The sequence below is a fragment of the Talpa occidentalis genome, unplaced genomic scaffold, assembly GCF_014898055.3.
Source record: "Talpa occidentalis isolate TD23 unplaced genomic scaffold, MPIMG_talOcc4v2.1 talOcc4.2, whole genome shotgun sequence".
NCBI lineage: Eukaryota > Metazoa > Chordata > Mammalia > Eulipotyphla > Talpidae > Talpa > Talpa occidentalis.
Window position 1 is genome coordinate 47,290,973 of NW_023602073.1, and position 13,591 is coordinate 47,304,563.

Genomic DNA, 13,591 nt, shown 5'->3' on the forward strand with positions numbered 1-13,591 from the left:
GTGAGGTTCCTCCCTGGTGGCACAAGGGGTTAAGACTCAGCACTAAGAGGCTAACCACAGCCACTGCAGCATGAGTTCAATCCCCAGCCAGGGAGCTACCCACATGGCGCAGCAGACCTCTCCTGACTCGCCCGCTGCTCCCCTCAGCAGTGTATCTCAGTCAGTCTGCCTGTTCTGCTCCCCACTCTGTCTCTGGTGAATCCTCTCATCCCCCACACACCTCTGGCCTGTACCCCAGTTCTTGTGTGCATAAATAAATCTTTTTAAAAAATAATACAATAACATGAGAATCAAAAAATCTCTATCACTGTCTTATGCCTTCAGAGGGTTAACTATAAATAGCATCTATATAAATTTTAATAAAAAAGTCCCCAATTTTGAGATCACAATCTAAAATTTTGGCAATCAAAAACTAGTTCAAAACTTAATGGTTGAATTTGAAGCATGCACCTTATGGTTTTAATATTGGGTATCAATACTTTATGTTTCAATGTCTTTATTTCAAAAGGAAGCTCACAGTATTCAGGAAAAAAAAGAGTAATTGACCTAGTCTACATCAAAGAAGGTAAGTTTGCATTTTGATGATTATACCTAAACTTCTCTCAACACACTTCTTTTCCAGAAAAAGCCCCAAATGACTTCTCTCCCCTCATCCTAGCAAAAATTTCAAGATGACGTCTATAGCCTCATGGGCAAGTTACTTAGCAGTACTTAGTTCCTCACAGGTATGTAGGAAATGAACATGATATTAAGTCTCTCTGATTTTTCTTGTTTTTCATCAATCTATCTAGTGCATGCCTAAGAAAGAAACTTGGTTTATGTGATTATTACAATTATCAACTCTGGAATTAATTTAAAATTCCAGTCATAAGAAAAACTAGCAGCTACAATTGGTATGTCTCTCTTAAATTTCTTCTTTCTCATTATTTAAATGGTGGCCAAATTTCATATAAAACTAAGGTTTTCCTAAGTTTAACAATGAGAATTTGTTAAATAATTAAAATCACTTTCTCTAAAACCATTGAGCTTTCAGGTTGCTTTTTCCACATTATAAGAAAACTAAAATTTAATGTCATCTCACATAAAAAAATTAAACCAATTAAAACATGTGTTTATGTATGAGTTATCCAGTATAACAGATAGTCCCCAGAAAAAGGGGAGGTTCCAGGTTCCCTGACCCCACTCAAGGGAGGGTAGAGCTGAGCAGGAGAGAAGAAGCTGCAGAGGAGACTGAAGAAGGAAGGCAACAGGATGGAGCCAGAAGGAGACCTGGAGGAAGCACATGGAGCAGAGAGACACGTAGAGAAACTGTGCTTGCCTTTTGGTCGTGGACTGGGTGACACAGATGTGGGTGAGAGGCCTGTGGGGAGGTGACAATGGCAGCTTTTACCTTGGTTTTGATTTTGCTCTTTTCCTCCCAGACTTGTCTGGTTGTTTCTGACCCTTTTCTGTGGGCCCCACTGGAAGTTGATTTAGACTTGCGGCAACTTCCAGGCCTTGTTCTGAGCCAATCCCATTTGGGTGGACTTTTACCCACGAGGGGATGGGTAACTCTGGGTGCTTGATTTAGAAACTATACTCTTTGTCTTTTCTGTATTTTTCTCTAATTGTATTAAAGTTCCTTCCATTAAAGGTTTCTATGTTTTCCCCTGATGTAATGGATGGCAGAACCTATTTGGTGGCATGTTTGGAGGTTCTGTGGGCCCCTCTCCCTGCCCTCTAACACCAATACAAAGGAATGATAGTATAACAGCTCTTACAATGTCTCAATCTAAAAATTAAAAACTGGGATGTCATAACTCTAAATGTAAATAAAGTGAGTTGTGTTGAGGAATGTATTTGAAATGGATATGGTGAAGGTATTGGGAAACATTGAGTGTTAAAATAAAATGGTTCTTTAAAAAGAAATGTTATAAAAATAGGAAGGTAAAAGAAAGTGTTGAAGGTCTGAGAGAGGTATCTGAAAAAATGTTAGGTGCTCAAAATCTTTTCCCATCAGCATTGCTGAGCCTCATCAAAGAAATAGCTCTATTTGGGCCTCCCCGGTGGCGCAGCGGTTGAGCGCTGGGTTGCGAAGGTGCCCGCGGCCTCTGCGGCGCCGGTTCGATCCCCGGCTGCTCCCCGGCCACCAGAGGAGGGTCCCACATGGCGCACAGACCTCTCCTGCCGCCCGCTGCTCCCCTCAGCAGTGTACTTCGGTCCTTCTGCCTGCTCTGCTCCCCGCTCTGGCTCTGGTGAATTCTCTCACCCTCCCGCGCTTCTGACTGTACCCAGTGCATGTATAAACAAAAACAAACAAATAAAGAAAGAAAGAAAGAAAACATGCCTCTATATATAAAAAAAAAAAAGAAATAGCTCTATTCTTAAAAATCCTTATCACTCTGAATAATTAACTATTTTATAAAAATCTGTTAAGCTTGTTACACCTATGACAACTTCCTTGAGACCAAAAATTCTAAAATATTAAAGTCTTTAGACATCCTGCAGGGAGGAGGAGGGAGAGGGATCAGAGGGAGAGAGGCAGGAGTACAGGGGACTGAGGTGATGGTGCACGGGTGCACTGGGGAAGGAAACTGTATAGGGACTACACCTGGGGTGGAGGGAAAGCAAACATTGTTTAAAAATGAACAATGATGTAAAAAATAAAATATATATATAAAAAAAATTTAAAAATAAATTCAATAAAACAAATATTGAAGTCTTTGTCCTAAAAGGACTCCTAATGTTAGGGGGAAGAAAGTATGTCCTGAATAAATTCCATACAGGCTTTGTGGACCCCACCCCCACTCCAGACCAAAGCCATCAAGACATTGGGAAAGACAAATCCCATCATCACCAAAGGGAGGGTTGCTGGGACCTGAGGGTGGAGTTAAGCAGCCAGGTTTGGTATAAAATCAGACATGTGGGCCTTGGGGCTCTCTCTTGGCTTCAGGGCTCTTGGCTCTTTGCCAGCTCTCAGCGTGCCACTGGGATTCCATTGGGATTCCAGGTCAGTGGAATGGGCAGGACACATTCATGAGTTTATCTCCCTCTTTTTCTCCCTGAATTATTCTTCATTTTCCCTTTCTTTTATAAATAAACCTTTTATTAACCTTTTGTATGTGCCTGAAGTTGAGTATTAATAAGTCACTTTTTTTTTAAAGATTTATTCATTTATTTATACAAGAACCGGGGTACAGGCCAGATGTGCGGGAGGTTGAGAGGATTCACTAGAGACAGAGCAGGGAACAGAACAGGCAGACTGACAAAATACACTGCTGAGGAGAGCAGCGGGCGAGACAGGAGAGGTCTGTCACGCCATGTGGGACCCTCGCCGGTGGCCAGTGATCGAACCTGCGCTGCAGAGACTGTGGACAGCTTCACAGAGCAGCACTCAACCGCCTAGGCCACCATGGGAGGCCCTTAATAAGTTACTTTTAAGCACGTGGGTGAGGACCCAGTCAGGCAACCTGTTTTATATCAGGATTGCCCTATAACACTAAGACAGCCAATAAAAGTGTTTTACTTGTAAAAACAAACTGGGTCAATATGGGTATATTGACAAAAATACATAACACATTAAATTTTAGTCTTCAGGCCTCCCCTGGTGGCACAGTGGTTGAGTGCTGGTCTGGGAAGCTGCCCACAGCCTCTGCAGCGCCGGTTCGATCCCCGGCCAGTGGGCGAGAAACCCACGTGGCGAGCCAGACCTCTCCTGCCGCAACCGCTGCTCCCCTCAGCAGTGTATTTCATCGGTCTGCCTATTCTGTTCCCTGCTCTGGCTCTGGTGAATTCTCTCACCCTCACATACTTCTGACTGCACCCAGTGCTTGCATAAATAAATAAATAAATCTTTTTTAAAAAATAGAATACCTAATTAAAAAAAAAATTTAGTCTTCCTGAGTATTTCCTCTATGGGGACAGGACATCATAACCAAATTCCAAACTAACAGTCCATTGGCTCTTCTAGCCACTGCTACAAAAGGTAGAAATAAAACAGAAGCCTCAGGTCTCAAATTTAATGATATTTGACAAATAGACCTTACATTCATGTCTCTAAAGACACCTATTCTGCATTAATTCAAGCCTTGGCCCAAACAGGGTAAACTGTTAAACATGTCAAAAGAACATGATCCATTATCAGTTTTCATTTGTGATGGGATTCCCATTGCTGCAATGGCAGATAAAAGGTATTTTTTAAATGATAATGGAGGGCCTCCCTGGTGGCACAAGGGGTTAAGACACAACCTATGAAGCTGTCTGCAGCCACTGCAGTGTGAGTTCGATCCCTGGCCAGGTGCTACCCACAGGGTGCAGCAGACCTCTCCTGTCTCCCCGCTTCTCCCCTCAGCAGTGTATTTCAAGTCATTCTGCCTGTTCATTTCCCCACTCTGTCTCTAGTGAGTCCTCTGGCCTCGACCCAGTTCATGTATGCATAAATAAATAAATCATTAAAAAAAACCACACCAACTAATAATGGACCTGCTCGAAAGCCTTTAACTCTTTCAACATGCACCTGGCACCTTTGTAGCCCTACAGAACAAACTACAGTTAAAAGAGCCAACAGGCTCCTTAAAACACAACTTATAATACAAAAAAAGGGGACTCTAGAGAGCAGGTTGCCCCACAGGTACATATATATAAAGCCCTATTTGCTTGAACTTCCTAAACTGCAATTCCTCTGCCCTAACAGCTGTGGAGGGCATCTCACTCCTGCTGAGTGTGCACAAAGCCTGCGGCTTGTACTGACCCCCACTGCCAGGACCAGACTGGCCGGGGGGTCTGTCCCATCACTGACGTGGGAGAGGGGAGACTTCTGTCTGCCCCCCCAGACACAGGCTGTGCTCCCTGACCAGGAGTTGGCGTCTGTAGGGTGAGGTAAAAGTTATCAGGCTTTTCTGCCCTCTCGCCATCAGGATAGATGATGGAACCCTGAGGGCCTGAATGCATGCCTGACAGCAGGCAAGAGGAATAGGGTGTGGGCATGCGTAGATGGGATTCACGTGGGCTAAGACTGGGCTTTTAAGGGCCGCATCACCAGGACGCCAGCAGAGAGAAGCAGAACAAACAGAAGAAAAGAAGCAGAGAAGCAGAAGCAGAACCACGAGAGAGCAGAGCAGTAGAGACCACCAGAGAACGCCAGAGAGCCCAGAAAGAGTGAAGGCTTGCGGGAGGCCTGCCAACCTCCCAGCACCTCTGCCTGCAGTATGCCTGGTAAATCCCAATAAAAGCCTGCAAAACCCACCGAGGGCAGGACTCTCTCCTCCTTTACCCCGTCTGCTCGGGTCACAGAGAACCTGCTCCATGCCCATTCCTGCCCCTTACAGCGTCCAACAAGAGTGAACCCCGCTCGGAGACTCACCCCAGCGCCGGCACCCGCTTCTCCCCACAGCCCCAGGGCGCGGGCGGGGACCTGGGCAGCCGCACCCGCCGGTGCTTCCCGCGCTCCCGGCTGCCCTTGGCTGTTGGCGGGTCTCCGCGGGGTCCCCGCCTTGCTCCCGGGGCGCCGAGTCTGGGATTCCCGGCGCCCTTGGCTCAGGGCCTTGGCGGTCCCCGCACGAACCCGCACGTTCCCCGGTCCCTGGGCGCGGATTGGGGTGCCTGCGGGTCCCTTGTGCTCCCTTGTGTTTGCTCTTGTTTATTTCCCCTCTGCAGGGCGGGGTGAGGAGGCTTTGTGGGCGGGGCAGAGCCGCAGGGATCTGCTGCTTCCCGATTCCCCTGTTACTGCAACTTCCCTCTCCCGGCAGTTTGCTAGATCACCAGTTTATCTTACCTGTCCCAGTTCTCACAGGGACCTGCCGCTTTTTTTCCCGTATTAATTGTTTTTATGCGCGAGCTCATTCCTAGCCTTCTTCTCGGCCACGATGATCAGCTGATTGTTCCCGAGACTGGAATGCTTGAGTCACACTAGCCTCTCTGGAGGGACAGAAAAGGAGGACATGGATCCTGTGGTTCAATGGAACATCAGCTACACCGACCTGGGCTCATCTAAAAAAGTTAAGGAGAGAAGCAGAAAAGACTTTAAAGGTCACGGGACGCCTGAGACCCCAGAAAATCTATTCCTCTCAATGTTAGCTCATGTCCCCATAAAATCTAAAGGCCTTAAGGTAATGATACTGAAATCTCAGGTTCTCAGGCCCCGTCTCCCACCAGGAATGATCCCAGGCTGCAGGGGCAGTGCTGAGCCCCAGCCACTAGACCCCCACTGGCTGGGGTCTCCGGAAGCCGCAGCAGGAACTTCACAGACGCTCAGGCAAGCAAACAAGAAGAGGCAGATTTTTTCAGAGAAAGAAAAAGTTTATTGAGAAAAGGAAGAGAAATAAAGTGGGACCCCCAGGCTGTGAAACCAGGCCAGGGAGGGACAAGGGAGCCCAGTGGGTCTTGCCTCAGGGAATAGAGACCTCCTTGTCCTGATTACTCTAAAGCCCCACCAGTCTTTTTGTGATTAGTTAGTTCTTGATGTCTCACTCACTGCCTGAATGTGTCTGTGTCCCAGCCCTTGTCTTTTTTCTTTATTGTTTTTGTCCAGGAATGTCCTGTTGCCCTTAGTCCTGGGATGTTTGATGATGCCCTTTGGAAGCTATTGCCCTTATCTCTGGAACCTTCCTTAACCCTCCTGAAGTCCCTGCACTGTCCTTGAGGCTGCCTAATTATCCCTAACTTGCCCTGGGACTCAGTAACAAGGCTGCTCTTGCTCTTAGTACCATTAGGTTCCATTCCATCTATTGTAAGTAATACTGTTAGGGGGAAAAGATGTCCTGAGCAAACTCCATGCAGGCTTTGAGGACTCCACCCCCACTCCATCAAGACACTGGAAACTACAAATCCCATGGTCACCAAAGGGAGGGTTATGAGGACCCGAGGGCAGAGTTAAGCAACTATGTTCTCTGTTTGAGTATTTAACTGGCCAAGTGGCCAGGGGTCACTCTCTTGACCACATGATGTGCTCAGTTTTTCACCAGCTCAGCAGGTCATTGGGATTCCAGGTCAGTGGAACGGGTAGGACACATTTACGAACTTATCTCCCTCTTTTTCTCCCTGAGTTATTCATTTCCCCTTCCCTTGTAAATAAACATTTTATCAACCTCTTGTGTATATCTTCAGTTTAGCATTAATAAGTCCCCTTTAAGCATATGGGTGAGGACCCACAGTCAGGCAACCCATTTATATTGGGGTTGCTGTCAACAATATCACCTATTGTACACATACAGTAAACCCACGTGTGTTTAATTTACTCCCATGTTGAAGGTCTGAGAGAGGTAATGGCACCTATTCTGCATTCGTTAGTTTACTGGAGGAAATGGGCTTCCTCCTTCAGGTCCACTAAGAAATTGTAGTACTAAATGTAACCAAGGTTATCAGGGAGGATGGCATTTCCTTGCTCATGATTCGTTTTTCCTCACAGAAGATCTGCCCATGTGTGCCCTTGCTGCCCACAGCTCTGGTCATTATTGCATTCCTTTCAACCTCAATGAATATGAATCACATTTATCTAGGTACGGATGGCAAAAATCACAGTAAAATAATGAAACATTAAATTTTCATTCAAACACTAGTAGATGGTAAAACAATATTGAGTAAAAACTTGCCTAAACCTAATGTCCCCATCTGTTCTCATCCCCAGGTACTGCTTGGAGAAGGCCTGGACCTAAATTGGGTCATCCGTAGATCAACTAATCTTACAGTAAATTCTGTTTTCTAACTGGTCCCTAGAAATTGGGGACCTTGAAATGTATTGGTCCAGAAAACTAACACAACCTGGAACTGGGTTCTTCCATTTAATTATTATGGCTATCCTGGACATTGGAATCCAGGTGTAGCTGGGCCTTCATTAAGAATCAGACGTCGAGAATAGGGACCTTTCTTCAGTAAAGACTGCTTGAAACCTACAGAAGGCTCCCGGAGGAGTCAGAGGTGAGTGGATTAGTTCGCCCATGCCAGGTCCCTTCTGGCAGCAGTCCAAGCCCAGAGTGGGAGCGGGCACCCAAGGCCAGGGCAGACCAGGCATGCTGGAGAGTGCATCTGTCTCCAAAGCGCCATTTTAGAGCAGGGACCTTTCAACAATAAAGACTGCTTGAAACTGGCAGAAGGCTCTCCGTGGAGCCAGAGGAAGAAGGTTCCCTTCACAGTCAGAAGTGAGCTGAAGGCCCCCACAAGCCTAGTCCCACCTGGCAAGAAGTTGGAGCCCAGAAGGGGATCCAGAGATTTGGAACCCAGAGTGCAATCCAGCTGCCCCACCTCCAGGGAAGTCTGTGGGACTTCAAGACACACCTTTGGAATTAAATACAGAAGGAGGAGATATTCTGTGACAGCGACCATTAACATCCTCAAATTACCACTGCCTCACTAGACTTCTGGCATAATAGTATTTGACTCATTTGGATTGCCAGTTTCTGAAACTCCCGAAAGAACACACCAAAAGGTGGCCGGCCAGTACCAGCGGCACAGTGTCCCAACACATAAGGCAAATTAGAAGACAAGCAGCAGGGAAAAGAAAAACTACAAGCAATGTAGCAACTCCTCAGGAAAAAGACACACCACAAAAAGAAAGCCACCCACCAGCTTGCAACAATGGTGACTTGGAAGAACTTCTGAGCCTTCCAGAAAAAGAATTTAAAATTGCCATGATGAAAAAACTGATGGAAGTCATTAAGGAAAACAACTCTCAGAAGAATGAAATTGAGTTCCTAAAGAGGGAAGTGAAGGAAATGCAGGAGATCAAAGGATTAACAGAAGAGCTAACGAATGCTGGGAAAAGCAGTGATAACAGAATAGAGGAAATGGAAGAACGAATAAGCGCTCTCAAAGACACAGAAATAAAAAGAACCAAAACAGAAAAGGAAAGAGAAGTATGAAGGAAAAAGACTGAAGAAAGACTTCAGGTACTATCGGACCCCATGAGGAAAGGAAATATAAGAGCTATAGGAATACCAGAAGGAGAGGAGAGAGACCTAGTAACAGAGAAAATATTCAAGGAAATAATTGAAGAGAACTTCCCAAAAGTGAAGAAGGAGATGAAAATTGATACAAGAAGCAAGAAAAACACCAAACTTCCATGACGAAAGGAAAAATACAGTAAGACACGTAACAGTAAAGCTCCCAAGAATCCAAGACAAGGAAAAAATAATGAAGCTGACAAGAGAGAAGAAACAGATAACATTCAAAGGAAAACCAATCAGACTGACATCAGACTTCTCCGAAGAAACACTACGGGCAAGGAGACAGTAGAGGGACATAGTCAACAGACTTCAATACAACAGATGCCAACCAAGAATACTCTATCCTGCAAAGCTTTCCTTCCTCTAGGAAGAAAGAATAAGGACCTTCTGAGACAAACAGAAACTCTGGAATTTCATTATGACTAAACCCCCACTCCAAAAAATACTACAAGGAGTCCAAAAGCCAGAACCTCAGAAGGACGAATAACAACAAAAGAAGGAAAAAAAAAAGTTATTAAAAGAATAAATAAATAAAATCAAAGGAAAGACAAACACAATGGCAAATACAGGTGCTAACATATCAATATTAACTCTAAATGTAAATGGACTAAACTCTTCAATAAAAAGACACAGAGTAGCAGCCTGGATTAAGAAACAAAGCCCAACCTTTTGCTGTCTCCAGGAAACACATTTAGCTACAAAAGATAAAAATAGACTCAAAGATAAAGGATGGAAAACAATCCTACAAGCAAATGGACCAAAAAAGAAAGCAGGAACAGCATACTTATATCAGATAATACATATTTCAAACTCAAAAACGTAAAAAGAGACCCCAACGGTCACTACATTATGATCAAGTGGACAATACTTCAAGAAGAAATAACACTCATTAACATATACATATCAAACGAAGGAGCACCAAAAAATATCAGACAACTATTGTCATCTCTGAAAAAAGATATCAGAGAAAACACATATGTAGTAGGAGACTTCAACACACCACTATCAACAATGGATAGATCAACAAGACAAAAAATAAGTAAAGAAAAGACACTAAAGCTCTAAATAAGGATCAGGAGTGCTTGGGCTTAACAGACATCTATAGAACACTAAACCCCAAAACATCTGAGTACACATTTTTCTCAAGCACACACGGATCACTCTCCAGGATTGATCACATACTGGGACACAACACAAACATCAACAGATACACCAAGATTGAAATCATACCAACCATCTTTTCTGACCATGAAGGCATCAAACTAGAAATAAACCACAAAAAGAAGGCAAGGAACTCTCCTACCTGATGGAGATTGAAACCCACACTACTGGAAGACCACTGGACTAATGAGGCAATCAAAGAAGAAATTAAAAAATTCTTTGAATTGAATGACAAGGAGGACACCAATTTCATAAATGTATGGGATTCAGCAAAAGCAGTAATAAGAGGAAAATATATAGCAATAGAGGCTCACATCAAGAAGCAAGAAATAACTCAAAGAAACAATCTAATCTCAAAGCTCAAAGAACTAGAAAAAGAACAACAACAAAAAAAAAAAACCCAAAACCAGTAGGAGAAAAGAAATAATAAAAACCAAAGCAGAAATAAATGAAATTGAAACTAAAAAAAACAATCCAAAAGATCAATGAAACCAAGAGCTGGTTCTTTGAAAAAATCAATAAAATAGACAAACCCCTAGCCAGGCTCACAAAGGAAAAAAGGGAGAAAGCACAAATAAACAGGATCACAAATGAAAGAGGAGAAATCACAATGGACACAGCAGAAATCAAAAGAACAACCAGAACCTACTATGAAGACTTACATGGAAACAAGTTCAACAATCTAGAGGAGATGGACAAATTCCTACAACTCTACAATCACCCAAAGCTAGATAAAGAAGAAATAGAACACCTAAACAGACCAATTACAAGCAGCGAAATTGAAATGGTAACCAAAAACCTCCCCAAAAACAAAAGCCCGGGACCTGATGGATTTACATATGAATTCTACCAAACATTCAGAAATGAATTGGTGCCTATCCTTCACAAATTCTTCCCAAAAATTGAGAAGGAAGGGATAATACCAAACATGTTCTATGAAGCCAACATTACACTAACACCAAAACCAAACAAGGACAACACAAAAAAAGAAAACAACAGGCCAATCTCGCTAATGAACACTGATGCAAAAATCCTCAATAAAATTTTAGCTATCAGAATCCAACAATGTATCCATAAGATAATTCACCACAACCAAGTAGGATTCATTCCAGGGACACAAGGATGGTTCAACATCTGAAAATCAATCAACATTATCCAACACATCAACAAAAAGAAATATAAAAACCATATGATAATATCAATAGATGCCAAGAAAGCTTTCGACAAAGTACAACACCCATTCATGATAAAAGCCCTTGAAATTCTTGGGCTACAAGGAACATACCCCAACATCACAAAGGCCATATATGACAAGCTAACAACCAGTATCATTCTCAATGGCGAAAAGCTGAAAGCATTTCCACTGAGATCTGGAACAAGACAAGGATGTCCACTCTCACCACTGCTTTTCAATATAATACTGGAAGTCCTAGCCAGAGCAATAAGACAAGAGAAAGACATACAAGGAATCCAAATAGGAAAAGAAGAAGTCAAACTATCACTATTTGCAGATGATACGATAATATACATAGAGAACCCCAAAAACTCCACAGAAAAACTAATTCAACTCATCAATCAGTTCAGTAAAGTGGCAGGATACAAAATCAACACACAAAAGTCAGTAGCCTTCCTATACACAAACAATAAATCTGAAGAAGAAATAAAAAAACCATCCCTTTTATTATCCAAACAAAAAAAAAAAATCAAATACTTGGGAATAAATCTAACAAAAGAGGTAAAGGACCTATACAAAGAAAACTACAAAACACTGTTAAAAGAAATAGAAGACACAAAGAAATGGAAAGACATCCCCTGCTCATGGATTGGAAGAATAAACATTATTAAAATGGCCATCCTACCAAAAGCAATATACAGATTCAATGCTAGTCCAATAAAAATTTCAATGTCACTCTTCAAAGAAATAGAATAATTATTGGTGAAATTCATATGGAATCACCAAAAGCCCTTTTGAATAGCCAAAACTCTCCTGAAAAAAAAAGAGAATGGAGGCATCACACTCCCAGACCTCAAACTATACTACAAAGCCATAAACATCAAAACTGCCTGGTATTGGAACAAGAACAGACACACAGACCAATGGAATCAAATAGAAAATCCAGAAATAAACCCACAGTTTTATGGTCAAGTAATCTTTGACAAAGGAGCAAAGAATATGACTGGAGCAAAGAGTTTGTTCAATAAATGGTCCTGGGAAAACTGGGTCACTACATGCAAAAGAATGAAGCTTGACTACTACCTCACACCATGCACAAAAACCAACTCAAAATGGATTAAAGAACTAGACAAAATACCTGAAACCATAAAATATATAGAAGGAAATATAGGTGAAACACTACAAGACATGCACCTCAAACACATCTTTACAGACATATCACCCAAAGCAGTTATAGTGAAGGCAAAGATCAACAGCTGGGACTACATCAAATTAAAGAGCTTCTGCACAGCAAAAGAGACAATAACAAAAATAAAAAGAAACCCCACCGACTGGGAGAACATTTTGTCACACAACACTAATGATAAAGGACTGATCACAAAAATCTACAAAGAGCTGATGAGACTCAAGAAAAACAAAGAAAATCATCCAGTCAAAAATGGGCAGAAGAGCTAAAAACAAACTTCTCTGAAGAGGAAATGCAAATGGCCAACAGGCATATGAAAAAATGTTCAATGTCACTTGCAATCAGGGAAATGCAAATCAAAACTACCATGAGATACCATCTTACACCAGTGAGAATGGCACATATTAAAAAAACTAGCAACAACAAATGTTGGCGAGGGTGTGGTGAAAAAGGAACTCTCCTGCACTGTTGGTGGGAGTGCAAACTGGTCCAACCACTATGGAGAGCTGTGTGGAGATTTCTGGACCTACTAAACATAGAGCTTCCACATGATCCAGCAATTGCATTCCTAGGTATTTACCCAAAGGACACAGAAATATCAATTCCAAAGTGCACCTGCACCCCTATGTTTATAGCAGCACTGTTTACAATAGCTAAGCTTTGGAAACAACCCAAATGCCCAAAAATAGATGACTGGATCAAGAAGATGTGGTACATATACACCATGGAATATTACTCAGCATTCAAAAAAGATAAACACATGCAATTTGCAGCAACATAGATGGCGCTGGAAGGGATCATGCTCAGCGAAATAAGTCAGAAAGAAAAAGAAAAATACCGGATGGTCTCACTCATAGCAGGAATCTAGAAAACTTAAATAAGGGAGCAGGAAAAAGAATAACTATAAGAAAGAAAATATCAAAATCAACAAACAACTACGAACCACAGACACTCTATGGGGGGTGGGGGCGGGGAAAGGAGGGATTGGGGTCAAAATAAGGGGGTTGCAATTGTATGGGGAATATAAAAATAAAATTATAAAAAAGAATCAGATGTCACTCTCAAATGGCTCCCTTAAAATATCATTTTTGGTGCATGCCTTAACATTTCCTCCCCAGTGATCCTTTAAGGATCTCATTAAGGCTAGACGTG

At 42.6% G+C, this 13,591-nt stretch overlaps 1 protein-coding gene across 9 annotated transcripts in view; it reads right to left on the reverse strand.

Annotated features, from left to right (window-relative positions):
* Positions 1 to 13,591, reverse strand: part of LOC119252189 (uncharacterized) — a 119,933-nt gene that overhangs the window by 37,701 nt on the left and 68,641 nt on the right. The window lies entirely within an intron of this gene.